Here is a 19611-nt window from a genome sequence, read left to right on the forward strand (position 1 = left end):
TTTGACTCAACAATGAAGTCAGAGCAAGAGAGGACGTGCAGGAGTGTTTCCAACGGGAACGGCCTAGCCAAGTGCATGTTAATGAGTCTTCAATTGACACAGTGTCCAGTGACTTCTTGTCATGTTGCTTAATTCAAATCATTTCTAAATATTCAAGAAAGACAAGACCTTCTGTAAGGCATAAATACCAGGGCCTTGATATGCTCACAGTGCCACACTCCGAGCAATTCCCTGTGGGAATGGAATGTCTGCATTATAATTCCTCCCACTCTTGTCAAGGGCCTTGTAATAGTGAATGTGGGATATTGTTATTCAGTTGTCTTATCTTTCCCCTTCTGGTGACAATGAAGCCTCCACACAGCACAAAAACTGACTTTCATTTATGGTGGAAGTGTGTCAGCCAATGAGACCTAGATGGGCCAAAGCAGAGTAATTTGTTAGTGACCCGATCATCTATTTTGATCGAGAAGCAAAAACCTGCAGATGCTGGAAATCTGACATAAAAGCAGAAACTGTTGGAATCGTTGAGCAGGTCAGGCAGCACCTGTGGGGAGAGCAACAATTAATGTTTCAGGTAGACAACAAGAAATTCTGCAGATGCTGGAATCTGGAACAATACACAAGAAGTGTTGGAGGAACTCAGCAGGTCAGGCAGCATCCATGGAGGGAAATAAACAGTCGATGTTTCGGGCCGAGACCCTTCATCAGGACTGGAAAGGAAGAGAGCAGAAGCCAGAATAAGAAGGTTGGGGGGGAGGGGAGTGGGAGGAGCACACGCAGGCAGTGGATAGGTGAGTTCAGGTGATAGGTGAGTGCAGGTGAGAGGGGGAAGGGAGGTACAGAAGGACTGGGACCCTGAATGGTGGTGAGAGAGGAGGTGTAGGGACAGGTGTAGCTCTTGTTGCAGTTACAGGCATAGGGGCCAGGGGGGTTATGAGTAGGTGAGTTCAGGTAGATGAGTTTTCATCGAATGGAAGAATTTGGAAATCAAGCATGCCAGAGTGTGGAGCCTCACACCTTTGATATTGTAGACAAAGAGAATACTTTTCTCTGGTGGGAGCACAAGTACACAAGAAGATAAGAGTAGGAGTGCACCATCAAACCCTTCGAGTCTGCCCCACCATTTAATATGATCCTGCTGATCTATGTTGGCCACAACTCCCCATTGTGCCATTTCTCCATACCCTCTATTCCTCGATCTATCAAATACTTATCCACCTCCACTTTAAAAGCTTTTAATGATCCAGCTTCCACCATTTGCCAGGGCAGAGAACTCCAGAGGTTCACCACCCTCTCTCCCACTACATACCAACATCTAGTCTGTCAAGCCCCCTTAGGCTCTTATATGTTTGAATAAGGTCACACCTCATCCTTCTAAATTCCAAGGAATACAGACCCAAACTGTCCCACTTCCCTTGGTAGGACAACCCGTTCATTCCAGGATAGAGCATGGTGAATCTGCTTTGGACTCCAATGTTACTGTAACTTTCTTTAGATAAAGGGACCAAAACTGTACGCAGTACTCCAGGTGTGACCTCACCAACAATTGCAACAATTCCTTTGCTTAAACTCTAACTCCTTTGCAATGGAGGCCAAAATGCTGACTTCCTTTTTAACTACGAGTTGGATCTGCTTGCGAGAGTTTTATGATTCATGCACTAGAACCCCTCGATCCCTCTGAACTTCACTCACTTGCAGTCTCTCTCCATTTAGATAATAATAGATCTATTGGTTTCTCTTACCGGTCTATGACCTCACACTTCCCCACATTAAGCTCCATTAGCCAGTATTTTGCCCACTCACTCTGTCGATCTATATCCCATTGCAGGATCACAGTATCCTTATCACAACATCCCCTTCCAGCTATTTTTTATCATCAGCAAATTTGAAAACTTTATATACTGTTCCTTGCTCCAGGTCATTAGTGTAACCAGCTAACAATCGCAGCCCAAGAACTGATCCCTGCAGTACTTCACTAGTTAATTCCCTCAAGTCTGCAAAGGACCCATTTATTCCAACTGTTTTCTATGAGACAGCCAGTTCCCAATCCATTCTAACACACTTACTCGAAACTGTGGGCTTTTAATGTATGCACCAATCTCCTATGTGGCACCTTGTCAAATGCCTTTTGGAAATCTAAATACGCTACATCTACAGGTTCCTCTCTGTCAACTCTCCTTATTACCTCCTCAAAGAATTCCAGCAAATTTGTCAAACATGGTTTACCTTACATCAAGCCACGTTGACAAGCTTTAATTATAATCAACTTTCCTAAATGATCAGATATTTCACCTTTGATTAGACCCGGGTTCAATTCTTGGCTGCTGTCTGTAAGGAGTTTGTACGTTCTCCCCGTGTGTCTGCGTGGGTTTCCTCAGGATGCTCTGGTTTCCTACCACATTCCAAAGACGTACGAGTTAGGAAGTTGTGGGCATGCTATGTTGGCACTGGAAGAGTGGTGACACTTGTGGGCTGCCTCCAGCACATTCTCAGTAACGCAAAAAGATGCATTTCACTGTGTATTTTGATGTACATGTGACTAATAAATAAATATCTAAATATCTATATCTGGTAATAGTTGTCAAACTAACTGGCCTGTAGTTCCCTGCCTTCTGCCTTTCTCCTTTCTTGAACAAGAGAGTCACGTTGGCTGTTTTTCAATCTTCTGGTACCTTCCCAAAGTTTTGCCACTATCTCTGGAGCCACTTCCTTTAAAATCCTAGTGTGCAGTCCATTGGGTCCTGGTGACTTGTCTGCCTTTAGCCCTCTGAGTTTCTCCAATACTTTATCCCTTGTAGTTGAGATTTTTGTAAGCTCTACTATGTTATTTCAAATGAGCTTGTCTGATACTTCAGGGATATTAGCAATGCCTTCCACAGTGAAGACTGATGTGAAAAATTTAATCAACATATCTTTGCTGTTATTAATTCATCAGCCTCATTCTCTAGAGGCCCCACATTTACCTTGGCCGCCCTATTCCTATTTATATATCCACAGAAACTTTTACTACATGCAAGATTTCTCATAAAATTCATTTTCTCCCTTCTTATGAGTTTTTTAGTCTTTTGCTGCTGGATCCTAAAAACTTCCCAGTCCTCTGGGCTACCACTAGTCTCTGACACTTTGTATACAAGTGTAATGCTATTACAGCACCAACGACCCGGATTCATTTCCGGCCACTGTCTATAAGGAGTTTGTACGTTCTCCCCATGTCTGCGTGGGTTTCCTCCGGGTGCTCCGGTTTCCTCCCACATTCCAAAGACGTACGGGTTAGGAAGTTGTAGGTATGCTATGTTGGTGCCGGAAGCATGCCGACACTTGCGGGCTGCCCCCAGAACACTCTACACAAGAGATGTATTTGACTGTGTGTTTCGATGTACATGTGACTAATAAAGATATCTTCAATTTAATGTTATCCTTTACCTCCTTTGTTTACCACAGATTGTGCCTTTTTCTCATGGAATCCCTCTTTTTGAATGGGATGAACTCTTGCTGAGCATTATAGACCCGCTGGTTGAATATCTGCCACTGTTCCTTTGCTAACCTGTCCCTTAGCTTGTTTACTAGTCTACCTTAGACAGCTCCTCCCTTGCACCATTATAGTTGCCCTTATTTAAGTTGAAGACACTGGTTATGGACCTCTGGTGTTCATCCTCAAACTGCATCTGGAATTCTATCATATTGTGGTCACTACCCCCTAAGGAATGTTTAACTGCAAGATCTTTTATTAATGCTTCCTCTTTATTACAGTCCAAATCTAAAACAGTCCATTCGTGAGTAGGCTCTGTAATGTCCTGCTCGGAAAAGCTATTTTTGATTCATTCCACAAATTATTCTTCTACAATACCTTTTCCAGTTTGGGTCATTCAATCAATATGTAGATTAAAATCTCCCGTGATAATTGCAGCTCCCTTAAACATGCCCTTCATATTTCCCCATTTATGCCCAGTCCCATTGAGACGTTACATCTTGGGGGTCTATGGACCATCCAAACCGGGTGTTCCTTTCCCCCTCTGTTCTTCCTCATTCCTGTGGCCCCCTCACCCCTTCTTTTTCCTCTCCCCAACCCTCATGACCTGCCCATTACCTCCCTCTGGTGATTCCCCACCTCCTCCCTCTAGTCCGCTGTCTACTGTCCTCTCCTATTGGATTCCTTCCCATCAGATAGAAGATACAAAAGCCTGAAAGCACGTACCACCAGGCTCATGGACAGCTTCTATCCTGCTGTTATTAGACCATTGAACAGTTCTCTAGTAAAATAAGATGGACTCTTGACCTCACAATCTACCTCGTTATGACCTTGCACCTTATTGTCTGCCTGCACTGCACTTTCTCTGTAGCTATTACACTTTATTCTGTATTCTGTATTGTCTTACCCTGTACTACCTCGATGCACTGTGTAATGAATTGATCTGTGTGGACTGTATGCAAGACAAGTTATTCACTGTACTTCTGTACATGTGACAATAATAAACCAATTCCAATTCAGCGCTGGGGACAGGCACAGTAGTGTAGGAGCTAGTGTAACGCTATTACAGCGCCAGCGACCCTGGTTCGATTCCAGCCACTGTCTGTAAGGACTTTGTACGTTCTCTACGTGTCTGCGTGGGTTTCCTCCGGGTGCTCCAGTTTCCTCCCACATTCCAAAAAGGCGTATGGGTTAGGAAGTTGTGGGCGTGCTATGTTGGCGCCGGAAACGTGGCGACACTTGCGGGCTGCCCCCAGAACACTCTACGCAAAAGATGCGTTTCACTGTGCGTTTCGATGTACGTGTGACTAATAAAGATCTTAATCTTAATCCTTTTCCACCCTATCACCTGCTTCTCCCACTACTTTTTTTATTCTGGCTTCTGCCCTCTTCCTTTCCAGTCCTGATAAAGGGTCTCAACCCAAAATGTCGACTGTCTATTTCCCTCCATAGATGCTGCCTGACCTGCTGTGTTCCTCCAGCATTTTGTGTGCGTTGTTCCAGATTCCAGCATCTGCAGAATCTCTTGTGTCTCACCTCTGTTCACTGTCTTTATAATGACTCAGCACTGCTCTGTGACCTTCCTTGATTAACAACACCACCCCACCTCCTTTCCCCTTTGGCTTGTCCTCTTGGAACAGTGTATAACTTGGAATATTGAACACCCCGTCCTGATCATCTTGCAACCACATTTCTGTAGTAGGTATTACATCATATTCTTATGTTGTTATCTGTGCTCTCAACTCATTTATCTTGTCGTAATTGCTACGTGCATTCAAACAAAGAACATTAAACTTTGATGTTTTACAGTTATTTACTACTCTGAATTTGAAAACTCTGTTTTGCATCTTTTCATTTGCATCTTCTGCCCTTGCCTATCACATTATCTTCTCCGTGGATTGTCACCTTGTCGTGGTGGAGAGGCTTGTGTGATCCTGAGATCCCGAGAGCGATGCCGTCTGGAGCTATGCTCCTGGTAGGGTCACCCATGGCAGTAAGGTCGATGGTGAGGTCCCTGACAAAGAACAATCCAAACAAGACCTCAACGGTGGAACAGGCGGACGAAGTTACTTCGAACTCAACAGTTGTGAAGGCTGCGACAAATCCATCAGCTCCAATCGTCGTGGTTTCCATGCCATTGGAATCAGTTGGTTGATTTGTGCAGTATCGTGTGCTTTTTGTAGTGCAACATCAACTACACGTTAAACAAATACACGCACAGGCGTCTTCGTTCTGTGGGCTACTTCTAGCCAAGATTGGACTCATAAGCCACTTGAGAGCCCATAAATAGATCAACGGAACGAAGACCTTCATCCTCGACCTCAAGGAATAGCCACAACGACGATCACATTATGACCGCAATGGACTAGGAATCAGAGAGTACAGACTGAGAGGAACAGTAATGCTGCTGGTAGACCACACAGCTACATCGGCCTGGGTTCGATCCTGACCTCCGGGACTGTGTGGAATTTGTACGTTCTCTCCGTGACTTCCCGTCAGGTGCTCTGGTTACCTCCCACATTCCAAAGACCCACGGGTTGGTAAGTTAATAAGCCACTGTAAATTGCCCCTAGTGCAGTGGTAACATCTGGGGGGAGTTGATGGGAATGTGAGGAGAATAAAATGGGATTAGTATAAATGGATGGATGATGGCCAGCATGGATTTAGTGGGCCGAAGGGCCTGTTTCTGTGCTGTATTATGCTATAATTGGTGAAAGAACTACCGAGAAATTAAGAGAATTCTGCTTTAATGCGGCAAACTGTTATGATCTTAACTGCAAGGGTGATGGAAGGAGATCCAATTGCTCCTTTCAAATGCTAATTGGATTTATTCTCGCAGAACAAATAAAGTTACAGAAAAGAGGAGAAAGAGCGGTGGAGAATGCGAGAGGTGTTGGCCAGTTCCATCAACAAGCCGGCTTCTGTCTGGTGGACTGAATGGGTGTCAGGAATGATCACACAAACTTTTATTAACTTGGCCTTTCAATTTACCACTTCGCGGGAGAGTTAACAAACAAAAGCTGAGCCTCCGAAGAAGATGTCAGCACAGATTACCAACCACTTGGGTGAAGAAATGGGTTTGAAGAAGCGTCTTAAAGGTGATAGGGGGAGAGATTTCGAGGAGGCCATTTGGGACTCAGGGCTTTCCCAGCTGGAGGCGTGGCCACGTTCTGTGCTGCGTGAGTCTCTGCTCCGTCAACCCAAGCTCAACCCAACCTCCAGGTCAGAACTGCCGGTGGGAAAATCGGCAGCATTCCTTCAGGATGCAGAAGGACGTCTGTCAGGCTTGGTGAGTCATCAGATGATGGAGAAATCAGTTTTGGGTGCTATGGAAACGACAGAAGCCTGTATGTGTCATATTTAGTGTGGAGTGCTGTCAGGTCTGCCCGATCCTGGTGGTTGGTGGCCGGGATCAGAGTCATGGTGGACCACAACAACTGGGTCAACAACGACAACCTGTTGCATTTCCTGCTGCTCTTGCAACTATTGAGGCCACATTGAGGCCACGCCACCAGGCTCAAGGACAGCTTCTATCCCACTGTTATAAGATTATTGAATGAATCTCTTGTACAATAAAGATGAACTTTTAAACCTCACAATCTACCTCATTATGGCCTTACACCTTATACTGCACTTCCTCTGTAACCGTAACACTATATTCTGCATTCTATTATTCCTTTTCCCTTGTACTACCTCAATGTACTTATGTTGTGAAATAATCTGTATGGATGGCATGCAAAACAAAGTTTTTCACTGTATCTTGGTACGTGTGACGATAATAAACCAATTACCAACTACATGTCCCTCAACTAAAAGGGTTTTTTTGGATCATCCCTGAGAACCGCACTCTCAGTCCTACTGCCATGGGAGATCAGATCAAGGTCCAGACAGCATCACCCTTGAATTATTGGAACAACGATCCCTTCCAACGCAGCAAGGTGACAAGCCTCTTAGAGACAGAAGAAGAAAAGGAGGATCTTTTATGGTCATTCTTGTTGGGAGATTGGCAGCTGTATTTTCAAGTGCCTGGGCCTTAATCCTCTCCCCAAACCTCTCCACATTTCTCTCCTCCTTTATGACTGCTTCAAACCTTTGAATCCCCTACTTACTTGGCTCGTGGTCAAATTTTGTCAGGTAATTCTCCCATAAAGCACCTTGTTAATATCCCATATGAAGATACGTAGTAATTTCTTTGAATATTTCTATTAAAGTTTGGCATAAGTCCCTGCACTGGCAACATGACGAAGCTCACAGTGTGTGGCTCCTGCCTGTATATTAATACACTGACAACACACTGTGGTTCTGAGCTTGGCTGCATCTCAAATCCACGTAACACTTTGCCCATTTGCTCCCAAGTCTGGTATCCCACCACTCCCCAATGCAAGCTGCATCTTTTCTGTGCTGTGATTAGCCGGCGGTTCTCTCTGTTTCTGCATCAGAAGGTCAAAGGTTTAATTCCCGTCGCAGAGCATTAGGACGTAGAGTTCAAGTTGGCATCCCCAGTCTGAGAGAACATTGTACAATCAGACATGCTTCCTTTCAGATGAGTAATCAAGATCAAGGTCTTTTCTCACCTCTCAGGTTTATTGTCATATGGCCCAGGTGGTGGGGATCTTTGATGATGGATGTTGCCCTCTTGAGGCAGCGCCTCCTGCAGATACTACCGATGGTGGGGAGGGATGTGCCCATGATGTATCAGGCAGAGTCCACTACTCTAAGCAGCTTCTTAGGTTCCTGTGCATTCAAATTGCCGTACCTGACCATGATGCAACCAGTCAGGATACTTTCAACAGTACATCGATAGAAGTTTGTTATAGTGTTCAGTGACATGCTGTACCTCCTTAACCTTCTAATAAAGATGCTGGCACACCTTCCTTGTGATTGCATCTATGTGCTGGGCCCAGGACAGGTCACCCGATATGTTAACGCCCAGGAATTTGAAGCTGCTGACTCTCTCCACCGCCGATCCACCAATGTAGACTGATGCATACTGGCCCTCCTTCCCCTTCCTGAAGTCAACAATCAGCTCTTTGGTTTTACTGACGTTGAGCGAGAGGTTGTTGTTGTGGCTCCACTCGACCAGGTGTCCTGTCTCACTGACTCATCGCCATCTGTGATTCGTCCAACAACAGTAGTGTCATCAGCAAACTTATATATGGCGTTGGAGCTATGCTTAGCCACACAGTCATGTTCAGAGGAATGAGCACATAGCCTTGAGGTTGATGATCAGCGAGGAGGAGGTATTTTTACCAATGAGGAAGGCAATCGTTATCAAGGTTATCAAGTTTGCTGTAATATTCCTTTGAAGAAGAAGAAGGTTCTTCCATCTTTTCTGCAATCAACCTCACTGAATCTCAGAATCAGCATTTCAAATTACTTGTTTTGTTTTGATGAGGGCAGAACAACATGTAGGTCATAGATGGAGAGGGCAGGGTCACGGATAATTCCCATAAGCTTTTGAATCAGGCACTTTCAGCCTAACAGTAGGGCAATGTCTCTACCTGATGTCACCACAACCAACCCCAACCCCACTCTAGAGGGGCAGCACCTCATATTCTGCCTGGGTGGTCTACAACTTGACAGCATGAACATCGAATTCTCCAGTTTCGGGTAAACTGCTTCCCCTCTGTCCCATTCTCTCTCCTCCTGATCCACCCAGTTCCTCCCGACCACCCCCCCCCCCCGCCCATCACCCTGTTTCTTTCCCCTCCTCCACCCACTCTGTCTGCCCATCACCCGCACACTGGGTCCCCTCCTCCCGATGTTCCCGTCTGCCCTCCCCAGCTCCCATACTTGGTTCCATGCTCCACCTCCCTGTCCTATCGGATTCCATGATCCGTAGCCCTATGTCGCCTCCACCTCTCACCTGCCAGCCTCTGTCGCTACTCCCACCCTCCCCTCCTCTATCTGCCTATCACCCCTCCTCACCTGGATCCACCTATCGCTCGCCATCTCTTGCTGCACCCCTTCCCAACACCTCTTCATACTGGCTCTCTCCCCTCTATCTCTCGGCCCAGATGAAGGGTCTCGACCCAAAGTGTCCCTCCACAGATGCTGCCTGATCCGCTGAGTTCCTCCAGCATCTTGTGTGTGGTCCCATCCCCACTCTGTCTTCTGAGTGTAGAGTATGCAGTGCGGTCTCCATCTTCTGGGCACGCACTCCTCTGTGAGTCATCAGTGTTGGGTTGTGAATACATTCACCATCAGACAAGTCTCAGTCTCCATGTCATGCAAGGTAGTAATTAAACACCCCTGCAAAATGCTGGTGTACACAGCAGTTACTTGGCACTCTTTAGTCAGCACATTGCCAGTTTGTTTATCAATGGGCTTTTCCAGCCAATCTATCTTGCTTTGCTGGCTGCGTGATTTTATATAGAACACAGAACAGTACAGCACAGGAACAGGCCCTTCGGCCCACAATGTCTACATTGAATGTGATGCCAAATTAAACTCATTCTTTTCTGCCTGCACGTGATCCATATCCCTCCAATCTCTGCATGTTCGTGTGTCTATCTAACAGCCTCTTAAACACCACTATCGTATCTGCTTCCACCGCCACCCCTGGCAGCCTGTTCCAGGCACCCACCACTCTCTGGGTAAATTACTTGCCCCGCACATCTCCTTTGAACTTTACCACTCTCACCTTTAATGCATGTCCTCTAGTACTAGACATTTCTACCCTGGGAAAAGGATTCTGACTGTCTACCCTATCTATGCTTCTCATAATTAATAAATCTCTATCAGGTCTCCCCTCAGCCTCTGACACTCCAGAGAAAACAACCAAAGTTTGTCCAACCTCTAAGGAGAGTTCATACCCTCTAAATCCAGGCAGCATCCTGGTAAACCTCTTCTGCACCCTCTCCAAAGCCTCCGCATCCTTCCTGTGATGGGGTGACCAGAACTGCACACAGTACACCGTGCGGCCTAACCAAAGTTTTATACATCAGTGGAGACACAAGAAACTGCTGATGCTGGAATCTGGAGAAACAAACCATCTGCTGGAGGAACTCAGAGGGTCGAGCAGCATCTGTGGGGGTGGGGGGGAAGGAATTGTTGACATTTTGGGTCAAGGTCCTACTTCAGGACTGATGTGGTTGAAGAGCAGGAGAGGAGTAGAAACCTCAGGGGAGAGAGGGTCTCACAGAACCCCCATCAAAGAGAGGAGTAAAACTTCTTCAATGTCGGCAGACCTTGAAGAGACTTCGCAGTGAGTGGTAAAGTGAAGACACAAAATACCACAGATGCTGGATTCTAGAGCAACAAACAGACTGCTGGATGATCTCAGTGGTTCTGATGCAGGGTCTCAACCAGAAACGTCAACGATTTCTTTCCCCGCACAGATGCTGCTCGATCTGCTGAGTTCCTCTAGCAGTCTGTGTTTATTGATCTTATCAGTGTCTGCTCAAGGAGTGGTAGTGAGGAACCAACAGATTCTTTAGCTCACAGAATCGCACAATACTGAGGGAGACAATTCAAACCATTGTGCCCATGCTAGCTCTTTGAAAGACTATGCAATTAATTTCATTTTCTCCTATAGCTCTGTTGGAGAGGGTTCAGAGAAGATTCACTAGAATGATTCCAGGAATGAGAGGGTTAACATATGAGGAACGTTTGACGGCTCTTGGGCTGTACTCCTTGGAGTTCAGAAGAATGAGGGGGGACCTCATAGAAACATTTTGAATGTTAAAAGTCCTGGACAGAGTAGATGTGGTGAAGTTGTTTCTCATGGCAGGGGAGTCCAGTACAAGAGGGCACGACTTCAGGATTGAAGGGCGCCCATTCTTAACAGAGATGCGGAGAAATTTCTTTAGCCAGAGAGTGGTGAATCCGTGGAATTTGATGCCACGGGCAGCTGTGGAGGCAAAGTCATTGAGTGTAGTTAAGGCAGAGATTGATAGGTGTCTGAGTAGCCAGGGCATCAAAGGTTATGGTGAGAAGGCGGGGGAGTGGGGCTAAATGGGAGAATGGATCAGCTCATGATAGAATGGCGGGGCAGACTCGATGGGCCGAATGGCCGACTTCTGCTCCTTTGTCTTATGGTCTTATGGTCTCCACAACAATTCACTTTTGATAATCCCTGTTGAATCTGCTTCCACTGCCCTTTTGAGCAGCACATTCTACATCAACATAACTTGCTGCAGACAAAAAAACTGTTTCATCTTGTCTCTGCTCCTTCTGCATTTACGTTAAATCTCTGCCCTCTTGCTGACACTCCCATCAGTGGATGTAGCTTCTGCTACCAAAACTTGTCATAACTTTGAAACTATTAAGGAGACACAAGAGACAGCAGAGGCCGGAATCTGGAGCAACACACAAAAAGCTAGAGGAACTCAACAGGTCAGGCAGCGTCTGTGGAGGGAAATGGACAGTTGATGTTTCAGTCCAGATGAAGGGTCTCGACCCAAGATGTCGACTGTCCATCTCCCTCCATAGATACTGCCTGTCCCACTGAGTTCCTCCAGCTTCTTGTGGTCTGAAACTATTAAGTCTGAGTAATCCTTGCCAATCAGATGTGGCCATTTCCAATCAGCTGTGCATAGAGGGGACAGGAATCTGTCGATCATCTCAGTGCTAGATTTATGGACTAGAGCCATGAAGTCATACAGCATGGAAACAGGTCTGTACCGATCAACAACCACCTATTTACACTAATCTCTTCTTATTTAGTTTTAGTTTCAGTTGTGAAGATTTGAAGTAGTGTCAGAGTGTTTGGGCATGAGAATCGAGGTTTGGGATGGGGGTGTGGAGAGGCTGTACAGATTACATCACCTCCTGTTTATCAGGGAATCTGGAAGAGGGTGCATGGTTTCAGAACAGGAGAGTCACCTATTTATACCAGGAGGAATTTCTCTTCGAGGGTGGTGAGCCTTTGTAACCTTTAACTCCAGAGAGCTGTGGAAGGGTAGTCATTGAATAGACTGAGATAGGGGCGGGGCAGTGAGACCAAATGTTGAGTAGCAAAGCAGTTTTAAAGATTCCTATGAATACAACTGCTCACTTTCTTATACTGTAATGTTAACTTCACTGGAACACATTTAAAGTATTTAAAGAAGGCCCTTCAAGAATACTGTGAACCCAAAACACATAGATTGATTTGGATGACCAGAGCTTACTTTAGGTGTACTCTGCCTTATTCTCCTCCTCACACTCCAAGGCCTTTCCACCGTTTACAAGGCAAGTCAGGAATGCAATGGAATATCCTCCACTTGCCTGGATGATACAACGCCAACAACTCTCAAGAAGCTCAACGTCATCTGGACTGATATGCCATCAGCTACCCTGAGCACTGTCTCTATCCGCCGGCAATGCACAGTGTTAGTCACTGAGGAAAGGACCGACCCTTCCTCTTTTACATCCGCCCAGGAAACCAATCAGTGCCTTGGTTTAATATGTACGGCAAAGACTGAGAGAGCAGCATTCCTTACGCTTCACTAGAATGTCAGCGTTCAAGTCACTGGAGTGGGATTTGAACCCACTGAATTTTAACAGTAGTCAAAACGGGTCCCAATTAAGCTCCAGCTGATCCAACAAACATAGCTGCAGCATTTATATTTTGCACATAACGTGTGAGGAAATGAAAGCTCAGTAATGGTTAATAGCTCAAATGTACAAAAATAAAATTTGTTCCAATTTTGTCTTTAATTACACTGTGGCTTTTATAATACTGTTGTTCCTTCACCGCTTAATTACCAGAAGGGCCACAAATGCAAGATGTCAGCCCAGGGTAAATCTTTGGAGCATAATGATTGGTCTTTCCCTGGTTCAGGATCTATAGTTTAACAACAATGCCCAGTTTTTTTTAATGCCTTGTTTAGGTTCCTTGTCAAAGCTTATGCCATCTGTAATGATCAGTTATATAAGACGTTGCTGAGGCCGCACTTGGAGTATTGTGTGCAGTTTTGGTCACCCTGTTATAGGAAAAATATTATTAAACTAGAAAGAGTGCAGAAAAGATTTACCAGGACACTGCCTGGACTTGGGGGCCTGAGTTACAAGGAGAGGCTACATAGACTAGGACTTTATTCCCTGGAACGCAAGGGATTGAGGTAAATTGGGAAATTTGTTTATTATTGTCATATGTACTGAGGTACAGTGAAAAACTTCTCTTGCACACCATCCATACAGATCATTTCGTTACAACAGTGCATTGAGGAAGTACAAAGGAAAACAATAACAGAATGCAGAATAAAGGGTTACAGTTACAGAGAAAGTGCAGTGCAGGCAGACAATAAGATGCAAGGCTATAACGAGATAGATTGTGAGGTCAAGAGTCCATGACTATACAGCCTGATATGGAGGCTCCAACGTGCAGGATCAAAAGAGGCTGCAGAGGGTTGTAGACTCAGCCAGCTTCCATCACAGGGACAACCCTCCACACCATTGAGGACATCACCGTAGTGTAGCAATTAGTGTAAAGTTATTATAGCACCAGCGACCCAGGTTCAATTCCAGCCACAGTCTGTAAGGAGTTTGTATGTTCTCCCTGTGTCTGCGTGGGTTTCTTCCGGGTGCTCCAGTTTCCTCCCACATTCCAAAGACATACAGGTTAGGAAGTTGTGGGCATGCTATGTTGTCAACGGAAGAGTGGCGACACTTGCAGGCTGCCCCCAGAACACTCTACGCAAAGATGCATTTCACTGTGTGTCTCGATGTACATGTGACTAATAAAGATGTCTTGTCTTCAAGAGGCGGTGCCTCAAGAAGGCAGGATCCATCATTAAGGACCGTCACCACCCAGGACATGCCTTCTTCATGTTACCACCACTGGGGCCTGAAGACCCACACTTAACGATTCAGGAATAGCTTCTTCCCCTCCACCATCAGGTTTCTGAACGGTCCACGAACCCATGAACACTGTCTCGTTATTCCTCTTCTGCATTATTTATTTATTTTTGTAACTTATGGTAATTTTTATGTCTCTACATCTTGCACTGTACTGCTGCTGCAAAACAACAAATTTCATGACATATGTCAGTGATAATAAACCTGATTCTGATCTTATCGTAGTAAGGGACCATTCAATATTCTTATGACAGTAGGATAGAAGCTGTCTTTGAGCCTGGTGACCTGAAAGAGGTATATAAGATCATGAGGGGCATAGACAGGGTGAAAACACACAGTCTTTTTTCCAGGGAGATCAGAGGTGAGAGATTTAAAAGGGACATCAGGGGTAACTTCTTCACACGAAGGGTGGTGTGTATTTGATAAGTACATGGATAGGAGAGGTTTAGAGGTCTATGGACCAAACACGGGCAAATGGGACTAGCTCACTGGGCAACACAGTCTGCATGGACCGGTTGGGACGAAGGGCCTGTTTCCATGCTCCATGACTCTATGATCTTGTTAATTAATTCATGTTTTAGATCATAATTAATTTGAAGTGGAGAATTAGCCCTGACCCTGTGGAGATGGAACACCCTGAACCAGTGCATTTGGGTGCACCTTCTTGCTTGAAGGGCATCACTGAACACAACTTTCAAACATCTGGAGAAGCAACTCTTGCTGTTATTAATGTAAACACGTAGAGCCTGTCTTGGGATGTGCCAACTTGCAGCTTAATTATTTCTCTACATAAATATTGCACTTGCATCTATTTCCAATATGTTCCTTCAGAATAATGCAACACCATAATGCAGTCCATGGAGACCTATTGACTATCTTGCAGTGGAGAAGACTTGTCAGACTTGCTGCCTGGTTTTTTTTTATTTTACATTATAAGTTGTCCCAAATACTTCATAGTTAAGTGGTTGACTCTTAATTATCTCTTCCGGGGCAATAAAAGATGGACAGTAAATAAGATAAGATTTCTTTATTAATCACATGTACATCGAAACACACAGTGAAATGCATCTTTTGCGTAGGGTGTTCTGGGGGCAGCCCGCAAATGTCGCCAGTCTTCCGGTGCCAACATAGCATGCCCACGACTTCCTGACACACACGGCTTTGGAATGTGGGAGGAAACCCGAGCACCCGGAGGAAACCCACGCAGACACAGGGCAGAACGTACAAACTCCTTACGGACAGCGGCTGGAATTAAACCTGGGTCGCTGAAGCTGTAATATCGTTATGTTAACTCCTACGCTACCGTGCCTGCCCAATGTTGACATTGCCAGTGACGTCCACATCCAACTCTTTCGCAAATGGGACCATATTAATTGTACTGATTCTTTTGCCCCAAAGTAATTGCTAAGAACAGGACTTACCCAGGATCTCCTGGTTTCAAGCATTGATATTGGATGGAGGCACCACTGGCTGGTAGATCCTCATGGAGTCCAATGTACTTCCACAGCTCTCAAGGTGGGCAGTCTTTCACTAGGCCCACGCTCAATGGAAGTGGTAAATGGGAAGAATCAGCTGCCAAAAGATAAGTAAATACTTAACCGAACTTCATTTCCAGATGAGGGGTCTTGAAACCAAATATTGACTGTCCATTTCCCTCCATAGATGCTGCCTGACACGCTGAGTTCCTCCAGCATCTAGTTTGTTTCTAATCTTCATTTAAGTTTGTTTTAATGTTTTACATTTAGCATGAGAATGTTTTATATGTAAAATGCAATGTTAAATGTACAAATTTATTAATATTTTAATTTTTTTTAACAACCCAAGTGTCACTGAAGATTTGTGAAGTTGTTCATGGGCATTCAATGACCTCAACCATACTGACAGCCAGTGAGTGTGATGGGGTGGGGTGGGGTGGGGTGGGGTGGGGTGGGAAGAGGCAGGGTCTCATCAGCTGTGAAAGCCATTCTGTGATAGCAGCTGGCAGCCCCTACACGACGTTAGCCAGGCCAACGTCTAGGAGCCAGGAAGATCTGTCTGGAGTGTGCAGGAACGAGCAATGCGATACGGAACTGGTGAGCAGCAGCTTGGGGGCAATGGGAAATCTGCCCCAACCAATGAGTTCCTCCAGAATTTTATGTGTATTCTCCCATCTTAGTTTAGATTGTTCTTCAGGTTTGTGGTTTTAATTGTTGCTTTAACAAACATCCATTTATTTATCTCCATCATACTATCCCAGTTTGAACAAGGAAGCTGCATAGCATCATAATTCAACAGAGGTCAATCATGCCCAGTGGCTTGGTATTGAGCAGTGGGAGATAAATTCAGATAAAGGCTAATGAATGCAAACGATGTGTGCCTCAGGAAATGCCTTGGGTACACTGTCCCACAGGGTTAACAGGATTTTATTGATTGTGCTTCAGGTAATTGGTGTATTGCACTGAAAATAAAATAGCAGGTTTATTTTATACTTGGTGCCCTATGGTACAGCTAACTCCTGAGCGTTTGTGTTCCAGCTATCAGAAAATTCAAACCGCCCAGCAGTCTTGAAGCTCCCAACTATTTGGGGAGGTGGCTCGGTGCCAACTCTCTGACTAAGTGGCTGTCCATCCCATTGTTGTTTTGGAATCTTGCTGTGCAAGAATGGTTGCTTCTTTCCTGTATTATGGCAATGATTGCACTTAAAACTTACCTGCTCAGAAGCAGTACTGAAGCTTGTTGATGGTGTGAAAGGTATCATATAAATATGTTCTTCTTACACTCGCTTCCTTCTGCTAATCTCAGTTTGTAGAGATCCACGTCCATTTCACCGCTTCCCACTCTCATTCAATCTTTCTGAGGATCCTCACGTTCCCTAACTCCTCCAACTCTACCTCCCTTCTCCAACTGACAGACTGCCTTCACCTAAACGTCACACTGTCTCATCGTCGTTTCCCGTGTTAACTCGATCACTGCCTCCAACCCCATAACCCTCTGAAATATTTCAACTCCACCAGCAGAAGAGTGCGAGAGTTCCTCCGCTCCTCCCCTGACAGCCATGTCTTCGGTCCATAAGCCCCAGGGACCCATTCTCAACCTTTCTCTCTCCCCAGCTCTTTCTCTCTTCTGAGATGCTCCTTCGAATTCTTTGAGCAAAGAATTTCTCAAATTACTGGGGCTCAGTAGGTGTTACTGCTGCCCCTCACCTATGTTAGAACATCGAACACTACAGCACAGTACAGGCCCTTCAGCCCACAATGTTGTGCCGACATTTTATCCTGCTCTAAGATCTATCTAACCCTTCCCTCCCACATCGCCCCCCCCCATTTCTCTATCATTCATATTCTACTACCAGCCCTTCTCCATGAGCTATGGCACATCATCGCAGATGATTATTACATACGTTTAATCATTTAATCAATTCAAAAACTGCAAATTACTTGAAACTTACCCCTCTCCCTCGGGGCCATTCCTCTCCATTGTCGTAAATGGAGACACTGAATCTGTGCAAATTCATAGAATCAGTGTATCCCAATCTTCAGCCCAATGAGACAGCACTGCCCATCAAGCACCCATTTACACTAATTTTAGTCTATCCCCACTTTATTCTTCTTATATATTCTGGTCACCTCACTATAGGGAGGATGTCGAGGCTTTAGAGAGGGTGCAGAGGAGGTTTACTAGGATGCTGCCTGGATTAGAGGGCATGTGCTATCAGGAGAGGCTGGACAAACTTGGGCTTTTTTCTCTGGAGCGGCAGAAGCTGAGGGGTGATCTGTTAGAAGTGTATAAAATTATGAAGGGCATAGATAGGGTGGACAAGCAATATCTTTTTCCCATTATTGAGCGATCCAATACCAGAGGGCATGCACTTAAGGTGAGAGGGAGTAGGTTCAGAACAGATGTGAGGGGTACGCTTTTTACTGAGAGAGTGGTGGATGCCTGGAATGCATTGCCTGATAGGGTGATGGAGGCAAAATCATTGGGGGCTTTTAAGAGGGGCTTGAATGGGCACATGTATGAGAGGAAAATGGAGGGATATGGGCAGTCTGTGGGTAGGAGGGAATAGCTATGTCAGCACAACATTGAGGGCCGAAGGGCCTGTTCTGTGCTGTACTGCTCTATGTTCTATATCTATAAAGTCCCTCCAGATTCTGTCACTCACTTATACATTCAGGACAATTAATCTACCAAACCGCTCGTCTTTGGAGTCTGGGAGGAAACCAGAGCACCCAAGGGAAACCTGCAGAGTCACAGAGAGAACATGCAAACTCCACATAGACAGTACTTGAGGTCAGGACCAAACCTGGGTCACTGGAGCTACCAGCTGTGCCACTGTACTATCCAAGTCTAAGCTGGAGCAGTTTTTCCTACAGAACATCTCTGCTACAGGCAGTAGTGTAATGGTTAGCGTAACGCTTTACAGCACCAGCAACCCAGGTTCAATTCAAACCACTGTCTGTAAGGAGTTTGTACGTTCTCCCTGTGTCTGTGTGGGTTTCCTCCGGGTGCTTCCGTTTCCTCCTACATTCCAAAGACGTACGGGTTAGGAAGTTGTGGGCGTGCTATGTTGGCGCCAGAAGCGTGATGATACTTGCGGGCTGCCCCCAGAACACTCTATGCAAAAGATGCATTTCATTGTGTGTTTCGATGTACATGTGACTAATAAAGATATCTTACCTTATCTTATCTTATCTTATCTTATCTTATCTTATCTTATCTTATCAGAGCACTGGTAAAGTTATGGCAATGGAAATAGATGTTCTTGGTGGTGAAGAAAATATAAGACCATAAGACATAGGAGCAGAATTAGGCCATTCGGCCCATCGAGTCTGCTCCGCCATTCAATCATGGCTGATTTATTTTTCCCTCTCAACCCCATTCTCCTGCCTTCTCCCTGTAACCTTTGACACCCTTACCAATCGAGAACCTATCAACCTCCGCTTTAAATACACCCAATGACTTGGCCTCCACAGCCGTCTGTGCCAATGAGTTCCACAGGTTCACGACCCTCTGGCTGAAGAAATTACTTCTCATGTCTGTTCTAAAGGGACATCCTATTCTGAGGCTGTGCCCTCTGGTCCTAGACTCTCCCACTACTGGAAACATCCTCTTCATGTCCACTCTATCCTAGTTTAAGATCTCTGCAAGAGACAGAAAGAATGATAAGTTTTCTTAACAGAAAATCAAAAAACTGTAGATGCTGGAAATCTGAAATCTGGAAGTAAAAGAATTCCTTGACTCAGAAGAGGCTGGTGGGGTTGAAATATTTCAAAGGGTTATGGGGCTAGAGGCAGTTATCAAGATAGAATGGACCTGACAGTTAAGCAAACTTCTTTCTTGAGATACCCAGTGGAAAACAAATAAAACTGCAGATGATGGAA

This window comes from Pristis pectinata, chromosome 6 (assembly GCF_009764475.1).
Source record: "Pristis pectinata isolate sPriPec2 chromosome 6, sPriPec2.1.pri, whole genome shotgun sequence".
Taxonomy (NCBI): Eukaryota; Metazoa; Chordata; class Chondrichthyes; order Rhinopristiformes; family Pristidae; genus Pristis; species Pristis pectinata.